General features: G+C 39.8%; 1 long non-coding RNA gene across 1 annotated transcript; it reads left to right on the top strand.

Annotated features, from left to right (window-relative positions):
* The first annotated feature begins 697 nt into the window (after window positions 1-697).
* On the top strand, window positions 698-4,688 carry LOC139577310 (uncharacterized). Its single transcript, XR_011675256.1, has 3 exons — window positions 698-1,275; window positions 1,450-1,476; window positions 3,233-4,688. It is a non-coding gene; the product is annotated as an uncharacterized lncRNA (long non-coding RNA).
* The last annotated feature ends 15,933 nt before the right edge of the window (window positions 4,689-20,621 follow it).

Here is a 20,621-nt window from a genome sequence, read left to right as displayed (position 1 = left end):
AGTCTTTACCTCCAGCCCTGTCCCCTGCACACCCTAACCCAAACTCAGTCTTTACCTCCAGCCCTGTCCCCTGCACACCCTAACCCAAACTCAGTCTTTACCCCCAGCCCTGTCCCCTGCACACCCTAACCCAAACTCAGCCTTTACCCCCAGCCCTGTCCCCAGCACACCCTAACCCAAACTCAGTCTTTACCCCCAGCCCTGTCCCCTGCACACCCTAACCCAAACTCAGCCTTTACCCCCAGCCCTGTCCCCTGCACACCCTAATCCAAACACAGCCTTTACCCCCAGCCCTGTCCCCTGCACACCCTAACCCAAACTCAGCCTTTACCCCCAGCCCTGTCCCCTGCACACCCTAACCCAAACTCAGCCTTTACCCCCAGCCCTGTCCCCTGTACACCCTAACCCAAACACAGTCTTTACCCCCAGCCCTGTCCCCTGTCCCCTACACACCCTAACCCAAACTCAGCCTTAACCCCCAGCCCTGTCCCCTGCACACCCTAACCCAAACTCAGTCTTAACCCCCAGCCCTGTCCCCTGCACACCCTAACCCAAACTCAGTCTTTACCCCCAGCCCTGTCCCCTGCACACCCTAACCCAAAATCAGCCTTTACTCCCAGTCCCATATATGGTATGTCTGACTTTCTGATTTGTAAATTCACTGCAGTTTCCAAAATTTACCAGCAGGTGGCAATGATACTCTCTTCTCAGACAGTAAATGACCACCAGTCAACTACATTTATTTTGTTAGGAGGGGATGGAAAAGCATTGAGACTATTTGTCATGGAAGCAATTTCACTCATTTACTCATGTGAATGGCTCCAAAGAGATAAGAGAAGCTAATATTTATAGGCACTGTTAAATCTTTACAGCTCAGGATAATATGACTATAATTAAAGAACATCACTACCATCTGCTGGCTGGATCGGTCTTCTGATTTGAACCCTATTCTACACACTGCTAACCTTATGCCTAACCTTAAACCTAAATTAAGATCAGAAATGTACATTTTTGTTTTCATGACATGTTATGATAGGCCTGTAGACAATTTAGACTTTGTGACTGGGTTTTCTAATAACCAGAGAGGCTGGGGGGAGGAGTTTACTCCAAGTACCTGTGCACAGGTGAAAGTGAAAGTTGTGTCTCAGTATAGGCCTGAGGTGTAGATTGTTCTGTAAAAACGTGTAAATATGCACATATAGTGACTATTAGAGTGGTTATGGATTTAAATAAACTATTTTGAATGTGAAGTGGAGGACGTGAAGACCAGTGAAGGTAAGAGGAGATGTCAGTATATTTCACCTTCCAAACTAGACACAACAGTCCTGTTTTAAAACAATGAGGACTGGAGAAAGAGGAAGTGTTGTTTGTATCTGTGTGATTGAGCAAAAGAGAGAATTTGATGAATGGTAATGATGTAAATATGAATGTTTTCTCTTTTTATTGCAGTTAAAATGGCAGAGTCCAGATTTCATTGTAAGTCAACATGCTATAATTAATGATGAACTTTTCTTTCATGTATCTGGGAGATCAGAACTAAACCAACTATTGAAAATGAAATGTGTTTGTGATTTTATTTGTCTTTATGTGTAAATGTGTGTCTGGATGAAATGTGTTTGTAACATGAGGAGTTGTAGCTGAGTTTGTGTCTGTGAGAAACAGCTCTACTGCTCCACAGTGACCTCTCCCTCCAAACATCTATTTTATTATAGAACCCATTTAATCCAGTCGGACACAATATGGAAGATAAAAAACCTTTTGTACTTTACTGGCTCTAGAGAAGTTAAAGTTGTACATATCAACACATGAGTTGGGTTCCCGGGTGGCAGCGGTTTAAGGCACTGCATCTCAGTGCGAGAGGTGTCTCTACAGACTCTGGTTCAATTCCAGGCTGTATCACAACTTCCCATGATTGGGTGTCTCATAGGGGGGAGGACAATTGGTTTGCGTTGTCCCGGGGTTGGCTGTCATTGTAAATACGAATTTGTTCTTAACTGACTTGCCTCGTTAAATAAATAAAATATGTAACCAGAGCAATTAGGATTAAGTGCCTTGCTCAAGGGCATATCAACAAATGTTTTCCTAGTTGCTTCAGGGATTCAAACCAGCGACGTTTCGGTTACTGGCCCAATGCTCTTAAGCGCTAGGCTACCTGCCAAACATGTCTGACTAACGGGAAAATACAGTGCCTCTGATTTATTCTATATATTTAGTCATAGCAGATCGTTTTCTTTCTTCAGTAGATTTAAGTTGAGTTCAGTTCAGGATTTACTTGTTCTAAATGATGTTACAGATGATTTTACCATTATCCATTACCTTTACTGATGTTTAAATCAGGGATCTTTACTGTAAAACATCATATGTTGTTATTTCAGGGGGAATTGGCCGTGTATAGACCCATAAAGTGAATTAGTATAATAATTGAAGTTATATTTAATGTTATTAAGTTTGTTTAGTGTCTCATGCACAATGGTAGACCTGGTTAGTATGAATGTTGAGGCTTGGACACTGGGGTAGACCTGGTTAGTATGAATGTTGAGGCTTGGACACTGGGGTAGACCTGTTTAGTATGAATGTTGAGGCTTGGACACTGGGGTAGACCTGGTTAGTATGAATGTTGAGGCTTGGACACTGGGGTAGACCTGTTTTATATGAGTATGCCCATGGATATCCCTGGTTTATAATGGGGTGTAGGGATACACAAGGTTCATACAGGTAATGGGGATGGATGGACGTCTATTGTCTAAACAAATCCTTCCTGGCAACAACGTTTGTGGTAGAAACAAGAGATTGGGGCTGGGACACATGTGTTATACCACTGTACTATTAGTTTATCTATGAAATGATTAGTGTATACAGGTCAGAGGTCACAGGACTAAAACATGCCGATAACAGGGTTGGGGTGTGCAGCGAATAGCTGGATATAGGTTACTGTTGGTGACTTGGGGAATACAGGCCTAAGGAAAGTGGGTAACAGGACTGAGATAGGAAAGTAACAGGGATGAGGTGTATTGGCAAAGGACCTGGGGTCTTGAGTAACACACTGGTCATTTAGGGCCAGGATATGCCTGCATCTGTACTTGATTGTATGGTCTTGGAATTGACATGGTCCTGGTTGTTGTATGTCTATTGTAGTTTTTAATTCAGCTGTGTTTATAAATGTACTGAGAGGATTTGTGTTTCTGACACAGATGATGTCATTAAACATGAGATGTTCTCTCTTTCTGAACAGATCAGTTTAAACTCATCTCTAAAAACTATGTGAGGGCTGATGTTGGTAAAGAGGTCACCCTCCCCTGTCACCTCTCACCTGACACCAGTGCTGTTGCCACGACGATCAGGTGGTTTAAAAGGACAGAGTGTATTTACCTGTATAAGAATGGTCAGGTGACAGAGAGGAGTGGCTATGAGGGCAGAGTGAGTCTGATCACCCAGGAGCTGGAGAGAGGCAACGTGTCTCTGAGGCTGAGAGACTTCAGGAGGTCAGATAGAGGAGTCTACATATGTCAGGTCATCCATGGAGAACAGAAGGAGGAGGCTGCAGTGGGTTTATGGGAGAGAGGTAAGTGTTCTAGAAGTCCAGTAATGTTTCTAAACACCTAAACAACAACAATAACAACCAGTCTCTTTCCCTGTACAGAACACTTGTACTTTCTCATGTAGGTAGGAGTTCATAGTAGAAGTTACAGATGAATAAACATGGTCCCGTGTGCCTCAGTTGGTAGAGCATGGCGCTTGCAACGCCAGGGTTGTGGGTTCATTCCCCACGGGGGGACCAGGATGAATATGTATGAACTTTCCAATTTGTAAGTCGCTCTGGATAAGAGCGTCTGCTAAATGACTTAAATGTAAATGTATGAATAGACTAGATTCATTCTGAATATCAACTAGTTACAATGCATATTACCATCACTCTGAGCTTTGAGCTGGTCCTAAAGCATTAGAACCATTCCAACATTACTGTCACGTCCCTTGATTGTCATTAGTAATGAACGTGATGAACACTCATACCCCTCTGATGTACATCACATCACTATGGTATTTGAGAGGATAATGTGATAGATGGTGATTTGAAGGTAATGATAATAACTAATACATTCTGTTTTACATTATCATTATTCATGACTCTCCATCTTGGATAATGGATGATCAGCACCACGTGAGTAATTACTGTTTTGTCTGTTTTGTTTATTGACAACCAATAACACAAGACAAAGAACAGACCAGAGTGTTAATCTGATACTATAAAAACTACAGGCCTTGTGAACAGCAGTGTGTCTTCTTCAAGGCTACAAATTAAATCAGTTTCTTTACATTTACCAAAACTCTCCCCAAATGTTCTTAAAGTAGGTTGGATTAAGATGTATAGATGTTCTTCAAATTATACAGAATTTTCATATCATAGATCTCCCACAATATATCTGCTATAGAGGTCAATATTTCTTATAGCCCTCCCACAATATATCTGCCATAGAGGTCAATATTTCACATAGTCCTCCCACAAAATACATCTGTCAAAGTGGTCGATATTGTACATTGCCCTCAACATTTCAGTTGAATACATTCAGTTAGACAACTGACTAGGTATCCCCCCCTTTCCTTTCCCTTTCACATTGCCCTCCCACAATATATCTGCCACAGAGGTCAACATTTCACACTCCAAAAATGAACATGTAATCACCTTGAATTCAGTTTGATGTCCTAATTCAGTTTGATGTCCTAGTATGAAGCATTCTGTGATGTTTAAACTGTTCCAATAGTAGCACTGCTTACATCCCTTTCCCTAGATGTACATTAGTAATGAATGTGATGAACAGTCATTCCAATATGATGTATGGTATTTCATTAAATTATGTAATGAGACAGAAATTCAATGAACAATAATAACTAATGCATTCTGTTTTACATGATCATTATTCATGACTCTCCATCTTGGATAATGGATGATCAGGATTAGGTGAGTAATTACTTATCTGTTTTCTTTGTTGACAACCAATAGCACAAGACAAAGAACAGACCAGAGTGTTAATCTGATACTATAAAAACTACAGGCCTTGTGAACAGCAGTGTGTCTTCTTCAAGGCTACAAATTAAATCAGTTTCTTTACATTTATCAATACTCTCCCCAAATGTTCTCAAGGTAGGTTGGATTAAGATGTATAGATGTTCTTCAAATTATCCAGAATTTACATACCATAGTCCTCCCACAATATATCTGCCATATAGCTCAACATTTCACACACCAAAACTAAAATAGAATCAGCTTGAATTTAGCTTGATGTCTTATTATGAAGCATTCAGTCATTCTCAGACTGCTCACATAGTAGTGCTGCTTACATCCCTTTCCCTAGATGTATATTTGTAATGAATGTGATTAACAGTCATTCCATTATGATGTATGGTATTTCATTAAATTATGTAATGAGACAGAAATTCAATGAACAATAATAACTAATGTATTCTGTTTTACATGATCATTATTCATGACTCTCCATCTTGGATAATGGATGATCAGGATTGGGTGAGTAATTACTTATTTGTCTGTTTTGTTTATTGACAACCAAAAACACAATGTAACGGTTTTCTTCCATTGGTGAAGGAGAGGACCAAAATGCAGCGCGGCTAGTGTTCAACATATTTAATAAAGAATGTGTGAACACTACAAACAACAAAAACAATAAATGTGAAAACCGAAAACAGTCCTATCTGGTGCAGAACACAAACACAGAGACAGGAAACAATCACCCACAAAATCCCAACACAAAACAAGCCTCCTATATATAATTCTCAATCGGTGACAACGATTGACAGCTGCCTCTGATTGAGAACCATATTAGGCTGGACACAGAAACAGACAAACTAGACACACAACATAGAATTCCCACCCAGCTCACGTCCTGACCAACACTAAACAAGCAAAACACATAAGAACTCTGGTCAGGACGTTACACACAAGACAAAGAACAGACCAGAGTGTTAATCTGATAGTATAAAAACTACAGGCCTTGTGAGCAGCAGTGTGTCTTCTTCAAGGCTACAAATTAAATCAGTTTCTTTACATTTACCAAAACTCTCCCCAAATGTTCTTAAAGTAGGTTGGATTAAGATGTATAGATGTTCTTCAAATTATACAGAATTTTCATATCATAGATCTCCCACAATATATCTGCTATAGAGGTCAATATTTCTTATAGCCCTCCCACAATATATCTGCCATAGAGGTCAATATTTCACATAGTCCTCCCACAAAATACATCTGTCAAAGTGGTCGATATTGTACATTGCCCTCAACATTTCAGTTGAATACATTCAGTTAGACAACTGACTAGGTATCCCCCCCTTTCCTTTCCCTTTCACATTGCCCTCCCACAATATATCTGCCACAGAGGTCAACATTTCACACTCCAAAAATGAACATGTAATCACCTTGAATTCAGTTTGATGTCCTAATTCAGTTTGATGTCCTAGTATGAAGCATTCTGTGATGTTTAAACTGTTCCAATAGTAGCACTGCTTACATCCCTTTCCCTAGATGTACATTAGTAATGAATGTGATGAACAGTCATTCCAATATGATGTATGGTATTTCATTAAATTATGTAATGAGACAGAAATTCAATGAACAATAATAACTAATGCATTCTGTTTTACATGATCATTATTCATGACTCTCCATCTTGGATAATGGATGATCAGGATTAGGTGAGTAATTACTTATCTGTTTTCTTTGTTGACAACCAATAGCACAAGACAAAGAACAGACCAGAGTGTTAATCTGATACTATAAAAACTACAGGCCTTGTGAACAGCAGTGTGTCTTCTTCAAGGCTACAAATTAAATCAGTTTCTTTACATTTATCAATACTCTCCCCAAATGTTCTCAAGGTAGGTTGGATTAAGATGTATAGATGTTCTTCAAATTATCCAGAATTTACATATCATAGATCTCCCACAATACATCTGCCATATAGCTCAACATTTCACACACCAAAACTAAAATAGAATCAGCTTGAATTTAGCTTGATGTCTTATTATGAAGCATTCAGTCATTCTCAGACTGCTCACATAGTAGTGCTGCTTACATCCCTTTCCCTAGATGTATATTTGTAATGAATGTGATTAACAGTCATTCCATTATGATGTATGGTATTTCATTAAATTATGTAATGAGACAGAAATTCAATGAACAATAATAACTAATGTATTCTGTTTTACATGATCATTATTCATGACTCTCCATCTTGGATAATGGATGATCAGGATTGGGTGAGTAATTACTTATTTGTCTGTTTTGTTTATTGACAACCAAAAACACAATGTAACGGTTTTCTTCCATTGGTGAAGGAGAGGACCAAAATGCAGCGCGGCTAGTGTTCAACATATTTAATAAAGAATGTGTGAACACTACAAACAACAAAAACAATAAATGTGAAAACCGAAAACAGTCCTATCTGGTGCAGAACACAAACACAGAGACAGGAAACAATCACCCACAAAATCCCAACACAAAACAAGCCTCCTATATATAATTCTCAATCGGTGACAACGATTGACAGCTGCCTCTGATTGAGAACCATATTAGGCTGGACACAGAAACAGACAAACTAGACACACAACATAGAATTCCCACCCAGCTCACGTCCTGACCAACACTAAACAAGCAAAACACATAAGAACTCTGGTCAGGACGTTACACACAAGACAAAGAACAGACCAGAGTGTTAATCTGATAGTATAAAAACTACAGGCCTTGTGAGCAGCAGTGTGTCTTCTTCAAGGCTACAAATTAAATCAGTTTCTTTACATTTATCAATTCTCTCCCCAAATGTTCTCAAGGTTGGTTGGATTAAGATGTATAGATGTTCTTCAAATTATCCAGAAATTACATACCATAGTCCTCCCACAATATATCTGCCATAGAGGTCAATATTTCAGAGGGGTTGAGTTAAATATTGAAGACACATTTCAGTTGAATACATTCAGTTGGAGAACTGACTAGGTATCCCCCTTTCACATAGTCCTTCCACAATATATCTGCCATATAGCTCAACATTTCACACACCAAAATTAAAATAGAATCAGCTTGAATTCAGCTTGATGTTTTATTATGAAGCATTCAGTCATTCTCAGACTGCTCACATAGTAGTGCTGCTTACATCCCTTTCCCTAGATGTACATTAGTAATGAATGGGATGAACAGTCATTCCAAAATGATGTATGGTATTTCATTAAATCATGTCATGAGACAGAAATTCAATGAACAATAATAACTAATGCATTCTGTTTTACATGATCATTATTCATGACTCTCCATCTTGGATAATGGATGATCAGGATGGGGTGAGTAATTACTTATTTGTCTGTTTTGTTTATTGACAACCAAAAACACAAGACAAAGTACAGACCAGAGTGTTAATCTGATACTATAAAAAACTACAGGCCTTGTGAACAGCAGTGTGTCTTCTTCAAGGCTCCAAATTAAATCAGTTTCTTTACATTTATCAATACTCTCCCCAAATGTTCTCAAGGTAGGTTGGATTAAGATGTATAGATGTTCTTCAAATTATCCAGAATTTACATACCATATCCCTCCCACAATATATATCTGCTATAGAGCTCAACATTTCAGAGGGGTTGAGTTAAATATTGAAGACACATTTCAGTTGAATACATTCAGTTGGACAACTGACTAGGTTGTTTCACATAGTCCTCCCATTATATATCTGCTATAGAGGTCAACATTTCACATAGTCCTGCCTCTATATAATCTGCTACAGAGGTCAATATTTCACATAGTCCTTACATAATAAATCTGCCATAGAGGTGTCATGACGTTGCCTGCTTGGGTATTGCAAACCCCATCCCCCTCTCCCTGCCTCTCCCTTTCCTCCTTCAACCCATGCTGTGATCACAGAGAGACGTCGTAAATTCCTGAGAATCTCCTCATGGCCGAACAGTATTAGAGAGAGGGTAAACTTTCAGGACAAAGGAATTTTCTTCCACCTCACAGAACTTGAGGAACGAACAGATTTCATGTTCCTGCAAAAGTATTAAAGATCGGTGGAGAGTCCAGCTATTAACGTGCCCATTTGTCACCACGTGGGAAACTCATGTGAGACTGTGGGACTACATTACCATACCGCTGTTTATATAATAACCTCAGATATGAGGTTTACATCTGTTTGTTGTATAAAATGAATGAGTGAGTATGATACTGTTTGTATAATTGTGTAATATGATTTTGGACTGTTTAATGAAGAAAAATACAAATCCCTTTTGTATTTGAACTAAATCCAAGGACCGCCCCTGAGCCCAGTTAGGGTCAGACATCCAAGGACAGCCCCTTCCTGCTATCCGAATAAAAACCAACTCTGAGAAATGATCATTACACCATGTTTCTCTCCATGGGAGGAGAACGAAGGTTAAGTACAATTGCTGAATCTTTAACCATAACACGTGGTTAAACTCTTAGACGAATAAGAACAAGTCTTTGATATTGACTACTAGTCTGCAGCTAGGAATTCGGTATCATTGATCGCGAAGAAAGACAACCGCCGAAACATCCATTCTATAACGAATGTCACTCTGAACTATCCACAATAACCAGGACAGAGACAGGAGGAACTCCAACAGAAACTAACTTTTCTCCAGCGGTGAAGACGACACATCGAGCGTAAATATATATATATTGATTGCAGTTGTTCCCGAATGAGTGAGCGTTCATGTGTAAGGATTAGCATGTCAATTGTTATAATTATGAACTCTAGTGACTTCTGAATCGACCCCCAATTTTCCCTTTGTCTAACAAGCCGCCATGCCGGTTCAGCCCACTAGGGCATATTTCTCCCATCGTTTCATGTAACCATTTTAAGTTTGTTTGTTTGTTTATGCATTTCTGTGAATTAATTAGTTAGTAATAAATAAATGATTCAAGACAATTGATGTATGGATGACTCATAGTGAAGACTGGGTTCGTGCAGATAACCAACAATTTACGACGTTTGGAATGAGACTAACGTGAGGTAAAATAAATAAATCATTAATCAGAAGACTATTGATCAGATATGAAAATATCTGAAAGGTTATATTGGGAAATTATAACTTTGTAATCTGACTACTTTCCCTGGTGCTCCCAAATTCATAGTTAATTAGTTACGTTATTACTCAGTTGATCACGTAATCCCTAATTACAGGAATCTTTGATAAAAATATAAGTCTTCAATTTAATGATAGCAAAGACACGACAGAGGTCAATATTTCACATAGCCCTCCCACAAAATATTTGCTATAGAGGTCAACATTTCACATAGTCCTGCCACAATATATCTGCCATAGAGGTCAACATTTCACACACGAAAATTAAAATAGAATCAGCTTGAATTTAGCTTGATGTCTTATTATGAAGCATTCAGTCATTCTCAGACTGCTCACATAGTAGTGCTGCTTACATCCCTTTCCCTAGATGTACATTAGTAATGAATGTGATGAACAGTCATTCCAATATGATGTATGGTATTTCATTAGTTTATGTAATGAGACAGAAATTCAATTAACAATAATAACTAATGTATTCTGTTTTACATGATCATTAATCATGACTCTCCATCTTGGATAATGGATGATCAGTACGGGGTGAGTAATTACGTATTTGTCTGTTTTGTTTATTGACAACCAATAACACAAGACAAAGAACAGACCAGAGTGTTAATCTGATACTATAAGAACTACAGGACTTGTGAACAGCAGTGTGTCTTCTTCAAGGCTACAAATTAAATCAGTTTCTTTACATTTATCAATACTCTCCCCAAATGTTCTCAAGGTAGGTTGGATTAAGATGTATAGATGTTCTTCAAATTATCCAGAATTTACATATCATAGATCTCCCACAATATATATCTGCTATAGAGCTCAACATTTCAGAGGGGTTGAGTTAAATATTGAAGACACATTTCAGTTGAATACATTCAGTTGGAGAACTGACTAGATATCCCCCTTTCACATAGTCCTTCCACAATATATCTGCTATAGAGGTCAATATTTCACATAGATCTCCCACAATATATCTGCCATACAGGTCAACATTTCACACACCAAAATTAAAATAGAATCAGCTTGAATTTAGCTTGATGTCTTATTATGAAGCATTCAGTCATTCTCAGACTGCTCACATAGTAGTGCTGCTTACATCCCTTTCCCTAGATGTACATTAGTAATGAATGTGATGAACAGTCATTCCAAAATGATGTATGGTATTTCATAAAATGATGTAATGAGACAGAAATACAAATCAAATCAAAATCAAATGTATTTATATAGCCCTTCTTACATCAGCTAATATCTCAAAGTGCTGTACAGAAACCCAGCCTAAAACCCCAAACAGCAAGCAATGCAGGTGTAGAAGCACGGTGGCTAGGAAAAACTCCCTAGAAAGGCCAAAACCTAGGAAGAAACTTAGAGAGGAACCAGGCTATGAGGGGTGGCCAGTCCTCTTCTGGCTGTGCCGGGTGGAGATTATAACAGAACATGGCCAAGATGTTCAAATGTTCATAACTGACCAGCATGGTCAAATAATAATAATCCCAGCAGTTGTCGAGGATGCAGCAAGTCAGCACCTCAGGAGTAAATGTCAGTTGGCTTTTCATAGCCGATCATTAAGAGTATCTCTACCACTCCTGCTGTCTCTAGAGAGTTGAAAACAGCAGGTCTGGGACAGATAGCAAGTCCGGTGAACAGGTCAGGGTTCCATAGCCGCAGGCAGAACAGTTGAAACTGGAGCAGCAGACGGCCAGGTGGACTGGGGACAGCAAGGAGTCATCATGCCAGGTAGTCCTGAGGCATGGTCCTAGGGCTCAAGTCCTCCGAGAGAGAGAAAGAGAGAATTAGAGAGAGCATACTTAAATTCACACAGGACACCGGATAAGACAGGAGAAGTACTCCAGATATAACAAACGGACCCTAACCCCCCGACACATAAACTAGTGCAGCATAAATACTGGAGGCTGAGACAGGAGGGGTCAGGAGACACTGTGGCCCCATCCGATGATACCCCCGGACAGGGCCAAACAGGAAGGATATAACCCCACCCACTTTGCCAAAGCACAGCCCCCACACCACTAGAGGGATATATTCAGCCACCAACTTACCATCCTGAGACAAGGCTGAGTATAGCCCACAAAGATCTCCGCCACGGCACAACCCAAGGGGGGGGCGCCAACCCAGACAGGAAGATCACGTCAGTGACTCAACCAACTCAAGTGACGCACCCCTCCACGGCATGAAAGAGCACCAGTAAGCCAGTGACTCAGCCCCTGTAATAGGGTTAGAGGCAGAGAATCCCAGTGGAGAGAGGGGAACCGGCCAGGCAGAGACAGCAAGGGCGGTTCATTGCTCCAGAGCCTTTCCGTTCACCTTCACACTCCTGGGCCAGACTACACTCAATCATATGACCCACTGAAGAGATGAGTCTTCAGTAAAGACTTAAAGGTTGAGACCGAGTCTGCCTCTCTCACATGGGTAGGCAGACCATTCCATAAAAATTGAGCTCTATAGGAGAAAGACCTGCCTCCAGCTGTTTGCTTAGAAATTCTAGGGACAATTAGGAGGCCTGCGTCTTGTGACCGTAGTGTACGTGTAGGTATGTACGGGAGGACCAAATTGGAAAGATAGGTAGGAGCAAGCCTATGTAATGCTTTGTAGGTTAGCAGGAAAACCTTGAAATCAGCCCTTTCCTTAATAGGAAGCCAGTGTAGGGAGGCTAGCACTGGAGTAATATGATCACATTTTTTGGTTCTAGTCAGGATTCCAGCAGCCGTATTTAGCACTAACTGAAGTTTATTTAGTGCTTTATCCGGGTAGCCGGAAAGTAGAGCATTGCAGTAGTCTAACCTAGAAGTAACAAAAGCATGGATTAATTTTTATGCATCATTTTTTAACAGAAAGTTTCTGATTTTTTGCAATGTTACGTAGATGGGAAAAAAGCTGTCCTTGCAATAGTCTTGATATGTTCGTCAAAAGAGAGATCAGGGTCCAGAGTAACGCCGAGGTCCTTCACAGTTTTATTTGAGACGACTGTACAACCATCAAGATGAATTATCCGATTCAACAGAAGATCTCTTTGTTTCTTGGGCCCTAGAACAAGCATCTCTGTTTTGTCCGAGTTTAAAAGTAGAAAGTTTGCAGCCATCCACTTCCTTATGTCTGAAACACAGGCTTCTAGCGAGGGCAATTTTGGGGCTTCACCATGTTTTATTGAAATGTACAGCTGTGTGTCATCCGCATAGCAGTGAAATTCAATGAACAATAATAACTAATGCATTCTGTTTTACATGATCATTATTCATGACTTTCCATCTTGGATAATGGATGATCATATATCTGCCATAGAGTTCAATATTTCACATAGTCCTCCCACAAAATACAGCTGGCATAGTGGTCGATATTGTACATTGCCCTCCCACAATATATCTGCCAAAGAGGTCAACATTTCACATAGTCCTCCCACAAAATACAGCTGGCATAGTGGTCGATATTGTACAAAGTCCTCCCACAATATATCTGCCATAGACCTCAACATATCACACTCCAAAATGAACATGGAATCATCTTGAATTCAGTTTGATGTCCTAGTATGAATCAATCTGTGATGTTTAGACTGTTCCAATAGTAGCACTGCTTACATCCCTTTCCCTAGATGTACATTAGTAATGAATGTGATGAACAGTCATTCCAATATGATGTATGGTATTTCATTAAATTATGTAATGAGACAGAAATTCAATGAACAATAATAACTAATGCATTCTGTTTTACATGATCATTATTCATGACTCTCCATCTTGGATAATGGATGATCAGGATTGGGTGAGTAATTACTTATTTGTCTGTTTTGTTTATTGACAACAAATAACACAAGACAAGGAACAGACCAGAGTGTTAATCTGATACTATAAAAACTACAGGCCTTGTGAACAGCAGTGTGTCTTCTTCAAGGCTACAAATTAAATCCGTTTCTTTACATTTATCAATACTCTCCCCAAATGTTCTCAAGGTAGGTTGGATTAAGATGTATAGATGCTCTTCAAATTATCAAGAATTTTCCTACCATAGATCTCCCACAATATATCTGCCATAGATGTCAATATTTCACATAGTTCTCCCACAATATATCTGGCATAGAGGTCAATATTTCTGATGTCCTAGTATGATGCAATCTGTGATGTTTAGACTGTTCCAATAGTAGCACTGCTTACATCCCTTTCCCTAGATGTACATTAGTAATGAATGTGATGAACAGTCATATCAATATGATCTATGGTATTTGATTGAATAATGTAATGTAACTGAAATTGGATTGAATGTAACTGTAATTATTCATACATTTTGTTATGCATTATCAATATTCATTCCTCTCCATCTTGGATAATGGATGATCAGGAGCATTACCATAAACCTCCCACAATATATCTGCCATATAGCTCAACATTTCACACACCAACATTAAAATAGAATCAGCTTGAATTTATCTTGATGTCTTATTATGAAGCATTCAGTCATTCTCAGACTGCTCACATAGTAGTGCTGCTTAGATCCCTTTCCCTAGATGTACATTAGTAATGAATGTGATGAACAGTCATTCCAATATGATGTATGGTATTTCATTAGATTATGTCATGAGACAGAAATTCAATGAACAATAATAACTAATGCATTCTGTTTTACATGATCATTATTCATCACTCTCCATCTTGGATAATGGATGATCAGAACAACGTGAGTAATTACTTATTTGTCTGTTTGTTTATTGACAACCAATAACACAAGACAAAGAACAGACCAGAGTGTTAATCTGATACTATAAAAACTACAGGCCTTGTGAACAGCAGTGTGTCTTCTTCAAGACTACGAATTAAATCAGTTTCTTTACATTTATCAATACTCTCCCCAAATGTTCTCAAGGTAGGTTGGATTAAGATGTATAGATGAAATATCTGCCATAGAGGTCAACATTTCAGAGGTGTTGAGTTAAATGCAGAATACACATTTCAGTTGAATACATTCAGTTGGACAACTGACGAGGTATCCCCCTTTCCCTTTCACCTAGTCCTAACACAATATATCTGCCATTGAGGTCAACATTTCACACACCAAATGAAAAAAGAATCAGCTTGAATTTATCTTGATGTCTTATTATGAAGCATTCAGTCATTCTCAGACTGCTCACATAGTATTGCTGCTTACATCCCTTTCCCTAGATGTACATTAGTAATGAATGTGATGAACAGTCATTCCAAAATGATGTATGGTATTTCATTAAATTATGTAATGAGACAGAAATTCAATGAACAATAATAACTAATGCATTCTGTTTTACATGATCATTATTCATGACTCTCCATCTTGGATAATGGATGATCAGTTTCACGTGAGTAATTACTTATTTGTCTGTTTTGTTTATTGACAACCAATGACACAAGACAAAGAACAGACCAGAGTGTTAATCTGATACTATAAAAACTACAGGCCTTGTGAACAGCTTTGTGACTTCTTCAAGGCTACAAATTAAATCAGTTTCTTTACATTTATCAATACTCTCCCCAAATGTTCTCAAGGTAGGTTGGATTAAGATGTATAGATGTTCTTCAAATTATCCAGAATTTACATACCATATCCCTCCCACAATATATATCCTATAGAGGTCAATATTTCAGAGGGGTTGAGTTAAATATTGAAGACACATTTCAGTTGAATACATTCAGTTGGACAACTGACAAGGTATCCCCCTTTCACATAGTCCTCCCACAAGTATCTGCTATAGAGGTCAACATTTCACATAGTCCTGCCTCTATATAATCTGCTACAGAGGTCAATATTTCACATAGCCCTCCCACAATATATCTGCTATAGAGGTCAACATTTCACATAGTCCTGCCACAATATATCTGGCATAGAGGTCAACATTTCACATAGTCCTGCCACAATATATCTGGCATAGAGGTCAATATTTCACATAGTCCTGCCACAATATATCTGCCATAGTGGTCAACATTTCACATAGTCCTGCCACAATATATCTGGCATAGAGGTCAACATTTCACATAGTCCTGCCACAACATATCTGGCATAGAGGTCAATATTTCACATAGTCCTGCCACAATATATCTGGCATAGAGGTCAACATTTCACATAGTCCTGCCACAATATATCTGCTATAGAGGTCAACATTTCACATAGTCCGGCCTCTATATAATCTGCTACAGAGGTCAATATTTCACATAGCCCTCCCACAATATATCTGCTATAGAGGTCAACATTTCACATAGTCCTGCCACAATATATCTGGCATAGAGGTCAACATTTCACATAGTCCTGCCACAATATATCTGGCATAGAGGTCAACATTTCACATTGCCCTCCCACAATATATCTGCCATAGAGGTCAACATTTCCCATAAACCTCCCACAATATATCTGCCATATAGCTCAACATTTCACACACCAAAATTAAAATTGAATCAGCTTGAATTTAGCTTGATGTCTTATTATGAAGCATTCAGTCATTCTCAGACTGCTCACATAGTAGTGCTGCTTACATCCCTTTCCCTAGATGTACATTAGTAATGAATGTGATGAACAGTCATTCCAAAATGATGTATGGTATTTCATAAAATGATGTAATGAGACAGAAATACAAATCAAATCAAAATCAAATGTATTTATATAGCCCTTCTTACATCAGCTGATATCTCAAAGTGCTGTACAGAAACCCAGCCTAAAACCCCAAACAGCAAGCAATGCAGGTGTAGAAGCACGGTGGCTAGGAAAAACTCCCTAGAAAGGCCAAAACCTAGGAAGAAACTTAGAGAGGAACCAGGCTATGAGGGGTGGCCAGTCCTCTTCTGGCTGTGCCGGGTGGAGATTATAACAGAACATGGCCAAGATGTTCAAATGTTCATAACTGACCAGCATGGTCAAATAATAATAATCCCAGCAGTTGTCGAGGATGCAGCAAGTCAGCACCTCAGGAGTAAATGTCAGTTGGCTTTTCATAGCCGATCATTAAGAGTATCTCTACCACTCCTGCTGCCTCTAGAGAGTTGAAAACAGCAGGTCTGGGACAGGTAGCACGTCCGGTGGACAGGTCAGGGTTCCATAGCCGCAGGCAGAACAGTTGAAACTGGAGCAGCAGCAGGGCCAGGTGGACTGGGGACAGCAAGGAGTCATCATGCCAGGTAGTCCTGAGGCATGGTCCTAGGGCTCAGGTCCTCTGAGAGAGAGAAAGAGAGAATTAGAGAGAGCATACTTCAATTCACACAGGACACCGGATAAGACAGGAGAAGAACTCCAGATATAACAAACTGACCCTAGCCCCCCGACACATAAACTACTGCAGCATAAATACTGGAGGCTGAGACAGGAGGGGTCAGGAGACACTGTGGCCCCATCCGATGATACCCCCGGACAGGGCCAAACAGGAAGGATATAACCCCACCCACTTTGCCAAAGCACAGCCCCCACACCACTAGAGGGAAATCTTCAGCCACCAACTTACAATCCTGAGACAAGGCTGAGTATAGCCCACAAAGATCTCCGCCACGACACAACCCAAGGGGGGGCGCCAACCCAGACAGGAAGATCACGTCAGTGACTCAACTCACTCAAGTGACGCACCCCTCCTAGGGACGGCATGAAAGAGCACCAGTAAGCCAGTGACTCAGCCCCTGTAATAGGGTTAGAGGCAGAGAATCCCAGTGGAGAGAGGGGAACCGGCCAGGCAGAGACAGCAAGGGCGGTTCATTGCTCCAGAGCCTTTCCGTTCACCTTCACACTCCTGGGCCAGACTACACTCAATCATATGACCCACTGAAGAGATGAGTCTTCAGTAAAGACTTAAAGGTTGAGACCGAGTCTGCTTCTCTCACATGGGTAGGCAGACCATTCCATAAAAATTGAGCTCTATAGGAGAAAGACCTGCCTCCAGCTGTTTGCTTAGAAATTCTAGGGACAATTAGGAGGCCTGCGTCTTGTGACCGTAGTGTACGTGTAGGTATGTACGGGAGGACCAAATTGGAAAGATAGGTAGGAGCAAGCCTATGTAATGCTTTGTAGGTTAGCAGGAAAACCTTGAAATCAGCCATTGCCTTAATTAATAGGAAGCCAGTGTAGGGAGGCTAGCACTGGAGTAATATGATCAAATTTTTGGGTTCTAGTCAGGATTCTAGCAGCCGTATTTAGCACTAACTGAAGTTTATTTAGTGCTTTATCCGGGTAGCCGGAAAGTAGAGCATTGCAGTAGTCTAACCAAGAAGTAACAAAAGCATGGATTAATTTTTATGCATCATTTTTGAACAGAAAGTTTCGGATTTTTTGCAATGTTACGTAGATGGGAAAAAAGCTGTCCTTGCAATAGTCTTGATATGTTCGTCAAAAGAGAGATCAGGGTCCAGAGTAACGCCGAGGTCCTTCACAGTTTTATTTGAGACGACTGTACAACCATCAAGATGAATTATCCGATTCAACAGAAGATCTCTTTGTTTCTTGGGCCCTAGAACAAGCATCTCTGTTTTGTCCGAGTTTAAAAGTAGAAAGTTTGCAGCCATCCACTTCCTTATGTCTGAAACACAGGCTTCTAGAGAGGGCAATTTTGGGGCTTCACCATGTTTCATTGAAATGTACAGGTGTGTGTCATCCGCATAGCAGTGAAATTCAATGAACAATAATAACTAATGCATTCTGTTTTACATGATCATTATTCATGACTTTCCATCTTGGATAATGGATGATCATATATCTGCCATAGAGTTCAATATTTCACATAGTCCTCCCACAAAATACATCTGTCATAGTGGTCGATATTGTACATTGCCCTCAACATTTCAGTTGAATACATTCAGTTAGACAACTGACTAGGTATCCCCCCCTTTCCTTTCCCTTTCACATAGTCCTCCCACAATATGTCTGCCATAGAGTTCAATATTTCACATAGTCCTCCCACAAAATATCTGCCATAGAGGTCAACATTTCACATAGCCCTCCCACAATATATCTGCCATAGAGGTCAACATTTAACACTCCAAAATGAACATGGAATCAGCTTGAATTCAGTTTGATATCCTAGTATGAATCAATCTGTGATGTTTAGACTGTTCCAATAGTAGCACTGCTTACAGCCCTTTCCCTAGATTTACATTAGTAATGAATGTGATGAACAGTCATTCCAATTTGATGTATGGTATTTCATTAAATTATGTCATGAGACAGAAATTCAATGAACAATAATAACTCATCAAAAAGAACGGAGGACCAAGGCACTCTTCATATAATTAATTAAAATGCCTTTATTAGTATGGCATGTTCAATAGAAACAAAGTTGTTTAAAAACCGACGCGTTTCGGCTGCATGGCCTTCGTCAGGGAGTACAAAAAAAGAGAATACAATGTCCTCTTTTGAAAGGCTTTTCCAATTAGCCCTAATTAGAAGAGGGAGTGGTTACCAAATTGGACACACCTAGTAAGCAATAATATACACATGAAAAGGTGAACTACTGTAGCTATGTTATCATGAGCATACAACTCCAAGCTAGAAGCATCAGAACACCCAGAGAGGCAGTTCCAACCCTAACCATGACTGGGAGAAGTGTCCAGAACAAGAAAGCAATATATTCCACAGTACACCAGACCACAGCAAAACATGAACAACAGTCCAAACATAGTTGAGGGCAATTTGAGCAAAATGTCCACTAGATGACAGCAAATGGACCCATCACGACCCTACAGGAAGGGTGAGAAATCCATATCTTCATTTAAACCAGGGTACTTAGTGGCCTGTAGTTTGTAAATCCAAAAACTTTCCCTTTGGTTTAACTGTTTAAGACGGTCCCCTTTTCTAATAGAGGCCGGAACATGATCAATACCCATAGCTTGTAGGGAGGCAGGGTTACCATGGTGTAAGGACTTGTAGTGCCTTGCCATGGGGTAGTCTTCATTGCCTACCCGTATGGCGTACTTGTGTTCCGCCAATCGATCTTGAAGGCGTCTCTTTGTCCGTCCAATGTAGAACACCTTGCACTGTGGACATTCCAATCTATAGATGACATGAGTGGTTTTGCAGTTAATAAAATGCTTCTAAAATGGAGTATTACCTCAAGCATTTTATTAACTGCAAAACCACTCATGTCATCTATAGATTGGAATGTCCACAGTGCAAGGTGTTCTACATTGGACGGACAAAGAGACGCCTTCAAGATCGATTGGCGGAACACAAGTACGCCATACGGGTAGGCAATGAAGACTACCCCATGGCAAGGCACTACAAGTCCTTACACCATGGTAACCCTGCCTCCCTACAAGCTATGGGTATTGATCATGTTCCGGCCTCTATTAGAAAAGGGGACCGTCTTAAACAGTTAAACCAAAGGGAAAGTTTTTGGATTTACAAACTACAGGCCACTAAGTACCCTGGTTTAAATGAAGATATGGATTTCTCACCCTTCCTGTAGGGTCGTGATGGGTCCATTTGCTGTCATCTAGTGGACATTTTGCTCAAATTGCCCTCAACTATGTTTGGACTGTTGTTCATGTTTTGCTGTGGTCTGGTGTACTGTGGAATATATTGCTTTCTTGTTC

This window comes from Salvelinus alpinus, chromosome 5 (genome assembly GCF_045679555.1).
Source record: "Salvelinus alpinus chromosome 5, SLU_Salpinus.1, whole genome shotgun sequence".
NCBI classification, from domain to species: Eukaryota; Metazoa; Chordata; class Actinopteri; order Salmoniformes; family Salmonidae; genus Salvelinus; species Salvelinus alpinus.
Note: the sequence above shows the minus strand (reverse complement) of the source record. Positions and strands in the feature narration are given on the sequence as shown.